Genomic DNA, 16,766 nt, shown 5'->3' on the forward strand with positions numbered 1-16,766 from the left:
AGAGAGAGAGAGAGAGAGAGAGAGAGTGAGAGAGGGTGATTTGGGGTGTGAATTTGGCTGTGGTGCTTGGGATTTGGGAATCCCTGCACCTGCACCTCCCAATCGCTGGAAAATGCCAACCCAAATCGTCGTTAGAGTGAAATCCCGCCCAATCTAAGGTAAGGTTGAGCCCCAAAGCACTTCTCCCTAATCTCTAGTTGCATGAGTGTCATTGACTGTCACTCTATGCAATACTTGGCCCCACCACGTCGAGTTTGCGGACCCCGCGATGCTAGGACGATTTCAACGACTTTCAGTCAACAATAGGTGCAGACCATTACCTTTAGATGACCGATTATCATACCTAGCGTAGGTTTAGTAAATGTGTGTGGTGCATTGCCATTGCATGTTGCTAAAATTTCTTGGATTGCATAAATGGGTCCATAGGCTAGGGATTTCCCAAATTTATGGGAAGGGGGTTTGAACCCCTAATACTCCTAATGTTTAAATTGTTGATTGCATGATCTTGTAGGGTATAAACATTTAATCTTCCCCAAATGTTGTTGATTGTTGGTTGAATCACTGTTACATGTCCAATATGTTATGAGTGAAGGCATGCAATGTTGTCAATTTGCTGATTTGTTGAATTACTTGCATTGATTCTCAATATATAACTGAATAACATGATCCATGTTGACCCATGAATGACCGAATTATTGTGCATTGATGCATGGCTATCCTTATGGTTGTTTATGTTGGAACATGTTGAATAGGATTCGTATGGTCTAACTGAATTTGGTGTATTGCTATCCATGTATTTAAATTACTGATTTATGCTTGCTTTGTATGACTTATTTCTGAAATTGATGATACATGCTATTTACTAGTGCATAGACCCTTATGGATCAACCGGCTAACTGAATCATTTAGGTGACCTTCCGTTGGACCTGCCCTCGAGTAAATTTGGTCCGATCAGTTAAGGTATGGATCGACGGTTGTAGTTGGACTACACGAGACGTCGTTCTCAAACTGTTCGGTTTATAGTGCGACTTAAGAGGGTATATTGACTCACAATCTGCCATTCTTGTGTGTTAACCATAATTGCATGCCTATGTAGGAACCCGATATATCCTGAGACCTTTGTGCCCACTATTAATTATGATATTCGGTCCACGAGACTCATGAGCCGAGGATGGTGGTATGAGACACTATGCCCGTGCTGTCGGCTTACGCTGGGGTGACGAGCCTCCCCATAGTGACCAATGAGCACCAAGACTCATAAGCTGGGGACGGTAGTATGGGACACAGTGCTCATGTTATCGGCCTATGTTGGGGTGACGACCTCCCCATAGTGACCACGAGCTGGACTTAAAAGTCCTAATTGACTTCGTATAAGCTTAAGAGCTATGGGATTATCGAACCCACGAGGGCTATGGATTGCGAGAACCAATTGGCCACGATCCTGAGCCACGTGATCAGGTTAGGGCAACATTTTACTAAGGGTATTACGGTTTTCCCAACTCGCTAGATGAACGAACCTAATTAATCAACTCGGCTAACATGATCCATAACATTGCATTGCTTACTTTGACGATTAGGGAGTCAAGGTCGCACTGAGGGAGTGTTGGTCATCCACGATCATTAGATGTTGTTACTCGAGGGAGTGTTGGTGGAAAGAGGCATGCATCATATCATGAACCATGCATTTCATTAATAAGAGTATTTAGGAATCTATGATGTTTGTTGTTTGCTAAATATATTCTATACATGATTATTTGTGATATCTATTACTAATGGTACCACTGAGTTGATCACTCACTCCCACTCTGGGACAGTGTTTTAAAACACCAACCAGACTCTAGAATAAATGCAGGAACCTTGGAGCAAGACGCATTGGACGATGTCGGTGTGGATGACGACGAGGAGTTAACGTACTTCCAAAATTTTGGTGGACCTTACTAGCACGATGGATGATCTCGGGCCTGGGCCAGGGAACAACTTTCTTTAGGAGAGGCGAGAGGATGGGACTAGGTCCCTAATAAATATTTGTTTCTTGGGATTATAAGGTTTTAATGCTGGTTCATAACTTTTTAGTAGCACTTGGATTGTGGATGATTTATATTTAAGTCTCTGATGATTAGTTACCTTATGTTGATTTAATCTTTCTTTGACTTCTTGATATCCATATTTACATGCATATGAGACCCATTAGGGTACATGTGGCACTTGAAAATCTGAGAGCCGAGTTTTTACTCTGCCCTTGGATTTCAGGGCGTTACAAATCTGTTCTTCTAATTCTCCGTATAGAAATGCAGTCTTCACCTCCATCTGTTCCAGCTTGAGATTGTATTGGGAAACCATCGTCAACATGAATCTGATAGACACTTTCTTAATCACTGACATGAATATCTCTGAGAAGTCGATTCTTTGCCTCTGAGCATAACCCTTCGGTACCAGCCTCGCTTTGTATCTATGATGTTTCCTTTTGAAGAGTCACTTGCATCCAATCACTTTTTGGCCCATTAGAAGCTCCGCTAGCTCCCACATGTTGTTCTTGTATAACGAGTCCATCTCATCGTCCATAGCAGCTTTTCACTTTTCTGCATCAGGCTCATCAAGAGCCTCCCGAATAGTAGATGGGTTCCTCTCATTTGTAATGAGGGCATATGCAATATTAGAGTCGTCCCTGTACCTTGTTAGTAACATGCGATCATGCGGTGGGTTTCTTCTCATAGATGGTTGCTCCACCTGCTCCTATATCTCTGTCCGCGCAGCTATCTCAGCCTTCATACCCTGCTCGTTGATGTGACCCTGACATGCATGCCACATATATGTAGAGGTGGAATTCACTGCAGCCACTACAGCTCCACCTATAGAAGTGCTCCTGATCAACCTGTAAAGGCTTCCGAGTCTCCGCACTTTCATGATTACAAGTGTCCCCTTATATACTTTAAGGGCACCATCAATTTTAGTGAACTTGTATCATATTGCCTCAAGTGCACCATGAGAAATCATATTCTTCTTCATGTCAGGAACGTGTATGACCTCAATCAAGGTACGCCCCATCCCATCAAACATCTTGATGCGCACCATACCAACAGCCACAACATTACAGGCATGTTATTGCCCATAAAGACCTATCCACCATAGCACCCTCTATAGCTGGTGAACTAACTCCGATGATGAGTCATGTGATAAGATGCCCCCGTATCTAAAATCCACTCGTCCCTACGATCATTGTATAAGTATCCGATCATAAGCACAGACAAGACATCACCTTCACATCCACTCGAATATTCTTCGGACGTGGCAGCGTTGGCCTCCCTGTATGAAGCCTCAGAATCTTCTCTCTTAGATTTAGGATTTGAACAATCCTTCTTCATTTGTCCTCCCATCCCACAATTCTAGCGCTTTAACTTACCTTTGTCCTTGCCCATAGACTTAGATCTTGACCTTGAAGATCTTGTACCTCACTCAGAATTTCTGCCCCTCGTAATCAGTGCATTTGAAGAGCCCCTTATGGTACCATTTATCGCTCTCATGGCCTTACCTTGAAGGGATGAGATAATGGCGGCCACACGTAGGGACAAATTCCCAGTACACAATGAGTCCCTGAATTGCTCATATGAGGCCGACAGAGAGTTCAACAAAATACATGCCTGATCTTCATCTTTGATCACATCCTCCATGTCTAACAACTTACAAATTAACTTGTTAAAATTACTGATATGAGCCTCCACATCTCAACCTTCTGCCATCCTGAAGTTGAACAACTGTAACTTGAAGTATAAACAATTTTCAAGGGACTTTTTAGCATAAATGTCCTTTAACTTCACCCACAAACTCGCTGCAGTTTTCTCCCTCAAAACATTGTAGAGACTCTGATCCATGAGACACAATTAAATAGAGGATAAGGCATTCTTTTCAGGAGTATTCTAATAATCATCACTCATAGACGTCGACGCTCCTCAAGAACCCCATCTTCACCTTGCTTAGTTAATAGGCTAATCATCTTAACCTTCCATAACTTAAAATTATTTTTGCTCAGGTACTTCTCAATATTATACTTAAAGTTTTCAATTGATACTAATCATTAAGATTCAAGTCTGCGCCCCAACGTTAGCTTTGATACCACTTGTTGGGGGACTGCGGAAGCACACAGAGGTGGATATAGGATGGCAACCCAATGGGACCAAGCAAAGGGGAAAAGTACACAGAGATTTTAACATGGAAAAACCCATGGCGCAAAGCCATAGATGAACACTATGAAAGCAAAATTATAAAGAGAAAGACCTTACCCGATTTAAACAACCTCGAATCTCACCCTTGCTACACTCTTTGAGCCCCTTGCATGAATTTGAAAATTCCTAAGAATATTTTCTAATCCTGTTTACACCTATATATATAGCCTTAGGAAGAATCCCAAACAGAAAAGGAAACTGGGAAGAATCCCATCCCAAACAGAAAAGGAAACTGGGAAGAATTCCAAACGGAAAAGGAAATTAGGAAGAATCCCATCCCAAACGAAAAAAAGAAACCAGGAAGAATCCCAAACGGAAAAGGAAACATAAAACTTGATTAAAGACATGAAATACAACATGTAGCTTACCTCTTTTATAAAATAATAGTAATGCTGGCAAGATTTTTAAACAGTTCCGTATTTAGTAGTAACAAAAGTGAATTGAATGGGTAGCATATTTCACTGCAAAAGTAAATTTGATTATCATGTTACAATGGGATGCTGTTGTTTAGTATCCAATTTATCCTTGTTAGTTACACTTGAGCAATGGGTCCGATCCCAAGATACACACCATGGTTGCTCCACACAAACCTATGGTTGGTATCCAAATCCATTATTCCTAGGGGTGGCCACTGTGAGTTATGAATTTGGATGATTTCTTTTGCCTCACAGCCTAGACTACCCAGGGATAGAACCTGATGGATGGAGTGGATTTTACGTATAGAACTGGTGGACCCCAGTGCTCTTGGGTGTTTAATGCATTGTGTAGAACTGGTGTTGAGGGTCCCATGTAAACAGAAGCTGTGGGACCATATAAAACCGGACTCAGGGATCCTATCTAAACCAAAGCTTTGTAGTACCCCCATCAAACCGGTAATGTAGAGAGCACCTACCTACAATTGCGGTTATACGGAGCCCGTGTAAGCAAAAAGCTGTGGGGTCCACTGTGTTATGCGTGTAACATCCACTTTATCCAGCAATTGGGCCAACTCATCTTAAGGACATGAGAGCTCATAAAAGAGGTGGATTTAAGACACAAGTGGGCCATCCACATGAAATAGTGGTGATTGAATGCCTACCATTGAAACTTTCCTAGGGTCACTGACGTTCTGGATCAAGCTAATTCTAGGGTCTCAGCTGTATAGCTTATGTTGTGAATAAATTTTCTTTTTGCTTAAAAAAAAATATTTCATGGGAATAACTGTATGAACAGTTGTATGCCATAAACATCACGGTGGGCCCAAGGAAGTGAACAAATTTGTGTTTTGGGCCCACTGTTGTGTGGTGTGGTGATAGAGTTTTGGATTTTGCTTCATTTCTCCGCTCATGGCTTAACTTGAGCTGGCGAAACTGAGGGTTTTAGGGCTATGAGTTCCTAATGGTGTGACCCACTTGATTGGATCAACCCCAATTTGTGGGCCCCTCATGAATTGATTAGGTGCAATTGATGCACGGTTTGGATGGGTGAGGTGGTGGTGGATTTTGGACTGTTAACACCCCTAATTGCATTGTCCCACCTGTGGGTGTTGTCCGTGGAGGCTGTTTGGCTGGTGACCCAAACACCAGCCAGTTAGCTGGTGTCAAAGCACTATGGCCCCACCACGATGTAGCTGTTTGTCTATTTTGTTAGCCCATTTTAGGTCGCGAGCCCAAAAACAAGGTTAACCTTAAGTGGATAATACGACAGTAAAAAGTGGGGATTGAAAGCATACCTTGAAAACATATTAGTGGGATTGAACACATAGTGTTGAAAGCTTAATAGGGCCAACAAAAGTTTAGAATGAAGCTGATATTTGTGATTTTCCTTCATCCATGTCTTTGACCATGTGAACAGGTTGGATGATAAATAAATATATCAATGTGGGCCCTAGGTAGGTTTCACGGGTGGACACTAGTCTCCCTACTGTTTCCTGTGGTGTCGTCCACATGAGGTTTGGATCTGCCATATTTTTTGGTTCATGCCTTAAAATAAGCCGGCAAAATGGATGGACTGCAGGGATAAAACACATCCATCATGGTAGGGCCACGGAGCTTTGACACTAGCTAGCTGGCTGGTCTTGGGTCACGTGCATGGAAACATTTTTACATCATCATGGGGTCACCAGCCAAATCATATCCCTGTGATACACACCATGTGGGACCCATTTCTACAACACTTATTCACGTGCACAGAAACTTGCATTTTCGGCTACTGAAAGTTATTCATCTGACCGTGTAGGGCCGACTGTGTTGTTTGTATGCCTTCCCACAAGCGCATCTGGTGAGCCCTGCCGTGATGATCAGCTTGACCCAAAAATTAGGTCGGTTACTATCATCAGGTGGGCTACAGGTTCCAAGCTTTTTTTGTGGTGTATTATAGTTTTCTAAGGTGGCCCACCTGATGGTTGGACTAGCTAGATTTTTGGGTCATTTGGTCTAGATGGTAGTGGTACAAGTATTGCAGGGTTTGGATCTCAAAATCACCGTCAGGGTGTGACAATGCTAGACTACACATCACTTTAAAAAATAAAAAATGATAGAGGGATGCATAAAATAGATTCTTCTTGTCTGATATAGGGTCCGTTTGGATGAACTTACTTTAGAAAATAATAAATAAATGCACCATTGGGCCTAGAAATGGAGGAATGCGACTCAAAAGCAGAGGGAGACGACTCTCAAGGTATAATCAGGGCTCCTCTACATGGAATCTCAATGCTCTTTACAAAAGAGGAGACTTACTGTAAAAACGTAAACCTTTGGCCCAAAGTCGTCCTGAAAATCTCACAGCACTATATATATATATATATATATATATATATATATATATATATATATATATAGAAAAGGTGGGGCCCGCCCATGAACGACTGGTTGAATTTCCATATATATATCACGGTGGGGCCCACACAGCTTGACCTCATGATAAGCTCCCGTGAGGTCGAGCTGTGTGGGGCCCACCGTGATGCGTGTTGACCATCAACACCGTGCATTTGATGGGTCCCCTCTAAATTATGGGATATCCCAAAAATCAGCCATATACGGAACTCAGGTGGGCCATACCATCTAAAATCATGTGAAGACACCATTAAAACATATAAAAGCACTTGGTGGGGCCCAACTGAGTTTTTAATGCTGCTGAAACTTGGTCTGAACCCTCATCCAAGTGGGACACCATAATGGATGGGCTGGATTTTCAAATCACATCTCATTGGGCCCAAAACACTGATTATGAATGTTTTAATGGTGCACGGCCCCTCCCCACTTCTCTATGTGGTGTGGCCCACAAAAGTCACGGATTGACTTGATTTTTTAGACCTAGGCCCACGATGGAATGATGCATCTGACTGATGGGGTAGATTTTCGAAACGCATCACGGTGGGGCCCACACAGCTCGACCTCATGGGACGGACTCGTGAGGTCAAGCACATAGTACCTTTTCCATATATATATATATATACACACACACACACACTTCTAAGATAAGTATAAAACCATCCATTCCTGGACCCCACTCGTTGGAATATCATAGATGGGACTAGCCTCCAACCAGGTTTACGAAAATCACGTGTGACCTTGAGCTCCATAAAGGCTTGTGAACTGATGTCTGTGTTACTCCATTCCTAGTGCCGGCACATGCTAGGAGGTGATGTTAAAAATCAGGAAGATTCGGAAAGTAAAGTGATCCACACCACATGAAACAGTGGGAATTGGAATGCCCCGTTGAAACTTTCCAAAGGTCCACCTGATGTTTATATGTCATCCAAAACTGTTCATAAATTGATTCGCATGCGAATGAAGGGAAACACCAATATCAGCCTAATACGAAACTTCTACGGCTCACAAGAAATTTTTTATAGTGATTGTTCAATCACCATTACTTCTTTTAATGTGGCCAAATTGAGATTTGAATATGCCTTATTTTTGAAATGACGTTTAAAAATGGGCAAGCGCAGTGGATAATGAAGTGAAAATAACAAAGATATCACAGTGGGACTCATAGAGCTTTGGATAAGAATGGATTCACGTAACTTCTGATTATAATCAATTCGCATTTGATGCCACTTTCCTGTGGCCCAGCATACAGGGAGCCCCCTAAGAGGAAGCTCTGTTCATCAATTTCACCGGATGACGTTGTCACATGAGCCCACTGTCATGAATGGAGTGTATTTTACATATATAACTGGTGGGCCCCACAGCTGTTGGGTGTTTTATGCATTGCGTAGAACCGGTGCTGAGGGTCCCGTGTAAATCAAAGCTGTGAGAACATATAAGACCGGTGTTGGAGGGTTCCTGTCTAAACCAAAGCTTTGTGGGAACATGTAAAACCAGTGTTGGAGGTAGCCTGTTTCTACAACTGCCATTACATGGAGCCCATGTAATAAAAAAACTGTAGGGTCCACCACAATGTGTGAGTGACATCTACTCTGTCCATCAATTTGGCCAGCTCACCCAAAAAATGAGGTGGACCCAAGATTCAAGTGGGCTATGCCTCTGGAAAAAGTGGTGATTGAACGTGTACCATCGAAACCTTCGCTGGCTCACTGAAGTTTTGGATCAGTCTAATATTTGTGTTTTATGTTCATCCTTGTGAGAATAACTGTAACTGTATCAACAGTTTGGATACCATACAAACATCATGGTGGGCCTAAGAAAGTGTCAATGGTGAGTGTTTCCATCCCCACTGTTTTGTGTGATGTGGCGCCCAAGAGTTTCGGATGCGTTCAATCCTTGATGTTTCCTGTGGTGTGGTCCACTTGAGGTCTAGGCTCGCCTCATTTTTGGGCTCATGCCCTAAAATAAGCTGGCAAAATGGATGCAATGCGTGGATAAAACACATAAATTATGGTAGGGCCCACAGAGCTCCGACACCAGCTATCTTGCAGTGTTCGGGTCACCAGCCAAACCGCATCCCCGTGATAAATACCATATGGGGCCTGCTTCTGCAACACTAATTCATCCCACTTCTTGGTACCTGGTAGGACCCAACAGTAAAGGAGGAATTAAAGACTCTAAAAGTTGGGATGACCTGCCTATAAAAGTAGAATCTGTGCCCAAACCTACACAGTCATGATCCCAACTCTTTGAAATATGGCAGCAGCCAATAAAAGAAGAAGAAGACTTTTAAAAGTCTTTGAAATATGGCAGCACCCAATAAAAGAAGAAGAAAACTTTTAAAAGGAGATGCTTGGCTGTAAAAGGAAATCTGGGCCCAAACCCATCCAGTCCCAGGGCCCACCTCTTGTATTCTCGATGCTTCTTACAAAAGAGGAGAGCCTGAAGCCATCCAGTCCCATGCCCAACTCCTGAAAATGTCACAGCACCCAATTTTGTTGGAAGTGAATGTTAAAAATAAGGAAGATTCAAAAACTAAAATGAGCCACATGATATGAATTACTGAAGATGGGAACACCCACGTTGAAACAGTCCTAAGGCCCACCTGATGTTTAAATGGCACCCAAAACCATTCATAAGTTGATTCCCTCATGGATGATGTTTAAATGCCATCCAAAACTTCTGTGGTCGGCACGAAGGTTTCGATGGTGGTAGGTGGTGAGGCCAATTTGAGATTTGAATCTGATAGATTTTGAAACCAGGTCCTATAATGGGCCAGCGAAGTGGGCAAACAGAGTGGATTTAAGATATGCTTTCCTGTTTCCCTGCATACAGAGAGCCCCATATGGAAGAAGCTCTATGGGGTCCACAGAAATCTCCATGAAAAATCCACTCGGTCACCTTATCAGGTTGACAAGTGAGCCCAACCATAAGGCAGATCTCAAGTGAACCACATTATGGATCTATTGTATTTGATATCTTTAATCAAGTTTTATGTTTCCTTTTCTGTTTGGGATTCTTCCCAGTTTCCTTTTCCATTTGGGATGGGATTCTTCGTAATTTCCTTTTTCGCTTGGGATTCTTCCCACTTTCCTTTTCCGTTTGGGATGTGATTCTTTCTAGTTTCCTTTTCCGTTTAGGATGAGATTCTTCCCAGTTTCCTTTTCCGTTTGGGATTCTTCCCAATATATATATATATATATATATATATATATATATATATATATATATATATATATATGTACATAGGAATAGAAAATATTCTCACGGGTTTTCAAATTCATGCAAGGGGCTCAAAGGGTGTAGCAAAGGTGAGATTTGAGGTTGTTCGAATCAGGTAAGGTCTTTCTCTTTGTAATTTTGCTTTCATAGTATTCATCTATTGCTTTGTGCTATGGATTTTTCCCGCAAAGGTTTTTCCATGTTAAAATCTGTGTTCTTTTTGTGTTTACTTGGTGCTATTGGATTGTTATCCTATATCTGCCTTTGTGTGCTTTTGCGATCCCCCCAACAAGTGGTATCAGAGATAACGTTGGGGTGCAGGCTTGAATTTGAATGATTAGTATCAATGGAAAATGCTAAGTATAATATTGAGAAGTACTCAGGGAAAAACAATTTTGAGTTATGGAAGGTTAAGATGATTAGCCTATTAACTAAGCAAAGTTAAGATGGGGCTCTTGAGTAGCGTCGACCATCTATGAGTGATGATGATTGGAATACTCTTGATAAGAAGGCATTATCATTTATCCAATTGTGTCTCACGGATGAGGTTCTCTACAATGTTTGGAGGGAGAAAACCGCAGCGAGTTTGTGGGCGAAGTTAGATGACTTTTACGCTAAAAAGTCCCTTGAGAATCGTTTACACTTGAAGCTGTAGTTGTTCAACTTCATGATGACAGATATGTGGAGATGTGAAGGTCCACATCAGTAATTTTAACAAGTTAATTTGTAAGTTGCTAGACATGGAGGAAATGATCAAAGATGAAGAGCAGGCATGTATTTTGTTGAAGTCTTTGCCGACCTCATATGAGCAATTCAGGGACTCATTGTGCATTGGGAATTCATCCCTAAGTGTGGCCACCATTATCTCATCCCTTTACGGTAAGGTCATGAGAGTGATAAACGGTACCATAGGGGGCTCTTTAGATGCATTAATTATGATGGGTAGAAATTCTGAGCGAGGTAAATAATCTTCAAGGTCAAGATCTATGTTCATGGGCAAGGGCAAATCTAAGTTAAAGTGCTAGAATTGTGGGATGAGAAGACACATGAAGAAGGATTGTATAAATCATAAATATAAGAGAGAAGACTTTGAAGCTTCATACAGGGAGGCCAATACTGCCACGTCCGAAGATTATTCAAGTGGATGTGAAGGTAATGTCTTGTCTGTGTCTACGATTGGACACTTATACGATGATCGTAGGGACAAGTGGATTCTAGACACACGGGCATCTTATCACATGACTCCTCATCAGAGTTGGTTTATCAGCTAAAGAGAGTGCGATGGTGGACATGTCTTTATGGCCAATGACAATGTCTGTAATGTTGTCGATGTTGATACGGTGCGCATCAAGATGTTTGATGGGATGGAGCATACTTTGACTGAGGTCAGGCACATTCCTGACATGAAGAAGAACATGATTTCTCTTGGTACACTTAAGGCAATAGGATGCAAGTTCACCAGATTTGATGGTGCCCTTAAAGTATCTAAGGGGGCACTTGTCATCATGAAAGCGCAGAGACTCGGAAACCTTTATATGTTGATCGGGAACACTTCTACAGGTGGAGCTACAATGGTTGCAATAGATTCCACCTTTGCACATTTATGGCATGCACGTAAGGGTTGCATGAGTGAGTAGGGCATGAAGGCTGAGACAGTTGCACGGATAGAGATACAGGAGCAGGTGGAGCAGCCATCTGTGAGAAGAAACCCACGTCGTGATCTCAGGTTACCGGTAAGGTATAGAGACGGCTCTAATATCGCATATGCCCTCATTAAAGATTAGGGAGACCTGTCTACTATTCAGAAGGCTTTTGATGAAGCTGATGCAGAAAAGTGGAAGGTGGCTATAGACGATGAGATGGACTCGTTGTACAAGAACAACACGTGGGAGCTGGTGGAGCTTCCAATGAGCCGAAAAGCGATTGGATGTAAGTGGTTCTTTAAAAGGAAACATCATAGATACAAAAAAAGACGAGTAGTGAAGGATTATACTCAGAGAGAAGGAATTGACTTCTCAGAGATATTCATATTGGTGGTTAAGTAAGTGTCTATCAGATTCGTGTTGACGGTAGTTGCCCAATACGATTTCGAGCTGGAACAAATGGAAGTGAAGACTGCATTCCTGCATGGGGAGTTGGAAGAGTAGATCTACATAAAGCAACTAGAGGGCTTCGAAGTTAAAGGGGCAAAGAACAAGGTTTGCATGTTAATGAGGTTGTTGTACAGCCCGTCGCCTGGCAGTGGTATAAAAAATTTGATTCTTTCATGTTGATTCAGAAATTTACTAGGAGTAAATACAATCACTATGTCTATTACAAGACACTGAGTGATGGAAAATTCATCATCCTAGTATTTTATGTTGATGATATGTTGATCGCCAATCATAATATGTCTGAAATCGACGTATTGAAGACTCAATTATCAGGGATATTCGAGAAGAAAGATCTGGGGCTGCAAGGAGAGTTCTTGGCATAGATATTTATAGAGGCAGGAAGAGGAATAAACTTTAGTTATCATAGGCAGGATACCTTGAAAATGTGTTGATCAAGTATTGGATGGACCAGGCAAAGTCAGCGAGCATTCCCCACGCGGCTCACTTCAAGCTTTCCTCAGAACAATGTCCCAAAATAGGTGAGACAAAGCAGGATATGTCTTATGTGTGTTATTTGAATGCGGTTGACAGTTTAATGTATGTCATGGTATGTACGACACTGAATATTTCACAGGCAGTTGGTGTTATGAGCAGATATATGTCAAACCCCGACAAGAAACATTAGAAAGCAGTGAAATGACTACTTCAATACATTCGAAGTACAAAAAACTGCGTCTTAACTTTTGAGAAGACATGAGCTAAGTTGGTTGGATGTGTTGATTCAGATTACGCAGGCAGTGTGGATTCTAGAAAGTCGACTTCAGGTTACTTGTTTGTACTAGCGGGTGGAATAATTAGTTGGTTGTCGAAGCTTTAGTATATAGTGTCTCTTTCCACGACCGATGCAAAGGACATGGCAGTGACAGAAGCGTTTAAAGAAGGTGTTTGGTTAAGAGGTATGATAAATCAGTTGGGGCTTCAGCAGGAGGCCGTGCCAGTTAACTGTGATAGTAAGAGCGCTATCAATTTAGCTAAAAATTATGTTTATCACTCACTTACTAAACACTTCGTCACCATTTTATTCGACAGGTGCTTGAGGAAGGAGGCATAACTCTGAAGAAGATTCACACCAACGTGAATTCAGCAGACATGTTCACCAAGGTGGTTCATAAAAAGAAGTTCAAGTTTTGTGCAACTTCTCTGGGCTTGGCGATGGCGGAAAAGGAAGACGGAGTGTGACGAGAAGCGTCGATGGAATTATAATGCAAGGCAAAAATAAGAGAAGAGGACAAGAAGCTACACATTTGATGATGAAGATATGGTGAAGATTATTGTATTTGATGTCTTTAATCAAGTTTTATGTTTCCTTTTCCGTTTGAGATTCTTCCCAGTTTCCTTTTTCGTTTGGGATGGGATTCTTCCTAGTTTCCTTTTTTGTTTATGATTCTTCCTAGTTTCCTTTTCCATTTGAGATGAGATTCTTCCCAGTTTCCTTTTCCGTTTGGGATTCTTCCCAAGGCTATATATATGGGTGTAAACATGATTAGAAAATATTCCTTGGGGTTTTCAAATTCATGCAAGGGACTCAAAGGGTGTAACAAGGGTGAGATTCGAGGTTATTCGAATCGGGTAAGCTTTTCCTCATTATAATTTTGCTTTCATAGTATCATATGTCACTTTGTGACATGTTTTTTCCCGTAAGGGTTTTTCCACATTAAAATTAATCTCTGTGTTCTCTTTATGTTTGCTTGGTGCTATTGGATTGCTATCCTAGATCTACCTCTGTGTACTTCCATAATCCCCCTAATAGGATCACCTACTAGAACATCCATTACGCAGGGGGAGAAGGAAATTCACATCCATTCATATTTGAAATTTAGAGCAGCTAAGAGAAAAAGGGACTTAATACCACTGTTGAAACTTTCTTGGGGCCACCAAAGTTTTATATCAGGCAGATATTTGTATTTTTCTTTCATCGATGTAAGATATTCTTTGTGAACATGCTAGATGGCCTATAAGCATGGAGGTGCACCACAAGAAGGTATTGATGTTTGACATTTTCATATCCACCATTTCTCATGATGTGGCCCACCTGAGCTTTGGTTCTCCCTCATGTTTGGGCTGATCGATGCCACCAAATAAGTTATTTTTTCTACTTACAATAGTTGATAAGTGACTTATTTCAGATAAGTAAGTTCGGTTTATGATTAGTTATAAGTGACTTTCTTACTTAAAACTGTTGGGGGACTGCGGAAGCACACAGAGTTGAATCTAGGAGAGTAATCCAATCACACAAACCAAACAATATAGGCACTGAGATTTTTACATGAAAAAATCCTTGTGGGAAAAAAACCACAACACAAAGCGACAGATGAACACTATGAAAGTAGAATTACAAAGTAAAGAGTTTACCCAATTCGAACAACCTCGAATCCAACCCTTGCTACACCCTTTGAAACCCTTGGACGAATTTGGAACCCTAGAAAATCCAGTATACCTCCCAATTTCGACTGCACTCCAATTTATAGCCTTTGGAGGAAGGACAATCAAAATAGGAAACAAATCCTGCGAATTCGCAACCCTGCGGAAATCTGTGCCAAATAGTTCGATGGCATCGAACATACTTCGATGTCATTGAAGACTTATCCTTTGATGGCATAGAAGCCATGTTGATGGCATGGAACTTACACCCAAACTGTCCAAAGACAACATGAAAATCTGATTTTCTCCAATTACATTAAGTCATGTTTGATGACATTGAACAGATCTTCAATGGCATCGAAGAGATATCATGTTAGTCCGGCAACCAACCGGAGAAAATTCAGAAAATCTTGATGGGATCGAGCACTGTTCAATGACATCGAATGTGACATCGAACATAGTCTCGATGGCATCGACAGTCCCTATAACAGACTCGATTTAAGACATCTATTGCAACAAAAACTACTTAATCACTTCATTTAATTTTTTCAGCTTTTCTACTTTCCAGAAGTTATTGAAGAGAGGCATAAGTAGGAAAATCTTATAAGTTTATTGGTTACCAGACATGCTTATCTTCTTAATGCGTTGGAACTAAGATAAGTTACTTGTGGCATAAGTAGCTTATCTTAAGCAGCTTACCGTCCAAACGCCCCCTAAAAAATGATGCGTCTATATAACACAAACATCAAGGTAGGTCTCATAGAGCTTGGGGTCACATGCATATAGCGTCCTTTGGACTTTGCACTGGGAAATGACTTGCCATTGACCACGAGTTACTTCATCCCCAATAATCTTATGCTCTATAGGTCCAAAGGACACATAGCCAGGGCGAGTCACCAAATCCAATCCTTTTTTCCTTCTTGTTCATCAATTGAAAATCAAGACAAACAGGGCACTACAGTGAGACGTGAAAACATCCGATCTCATTCCAACCTCCATATTGTCAACGATATGACCCCTAACATAAAGGATCTAGATTGCTGTAAATTGATGTTGCTGTAAATTGCTGTAGCTGACCAATTGCTGCAAATTGTTGTTGCTGTAAATTGCTGTAACTGACCCCTAACTTAGGGATCTAGATTGTTATAAGTAAGGTATGTAACTGACCCCTAAATTGGGGATCTAGATTGATGTAACTGACCCCTAAATTGGGGAACTAGATTGCTGTAAATATCTATATTTTGGATAGGAAAGCTCTCAGTTGAGGGCAGAAAAATTCACCATAAACTTTCTTCTTGTGTTTGTAGTATTCTGTTTTGTGTGTTGTGGTTTTGTCATGGTATTAGAGTCCGGTCTCTTGCCATTGTCTTAGAACAATCTTTATTCGATTTGTGATTTCGTTAGGCATTAAGAGGTCGTCTTTTGGGGTATTTTCATAGTATCCAATTCTTGGTTCTTTTTTTAAGTTGGATCTTGGCAAGGGGTGGAGGTTCTTCACCGCTGGTTCTGTGGCATTCTCGGGCAGCATCAGATTCACTTGATCTGATTCTTTTTCTTCTTGATATTGTTTACAACTCGCCTATAGAGAAATCTGAGTTCGTGTGCATTAGATTTTCGGGTAAGAATTATTTTACTTGGGCATTTTAATTCCAGATCTATATTAAGGGGAAGGAATTATGGGGGCATATTGATGGATCTGACACCAAGCCCACTGGTCCAACAAAGGCCATTCAATGGGAGGCAAAGGATGCTCGTATTATGAGTTGGATATTAAGCTCCATGGATCCTGCCATTATTCTCAATCCACGGCCATATAAGACAGCCAAAGCTATGTGGGATTATTTAAAGAAGGTCTATAATCAAGATAGTTCGGCTCGAAGATTTCAATTAGAGTATGAAATCGCCAATTATACTCAAGGAAATATGTCTATTCAGGAATATTATTCAGGATTTATCAATTAATGGACTGAATATACAGACATCGTGTATGCGTCAGTCCC

The sequence above is a fragment of the Magnolia sinica genome, chromosome 17, assembly GCF_029962835.1.
Source record: "Magnolia sinica isolate HGM2019 chromosome 17, MsV1, whole genome shotgun sequence".
NCBI lineage: Eukaryota > Viridiplantae > Streptophyta > Magnoliopsida > Magnoliales > Magnoliaceae > Magnolia > Magnolia sinica.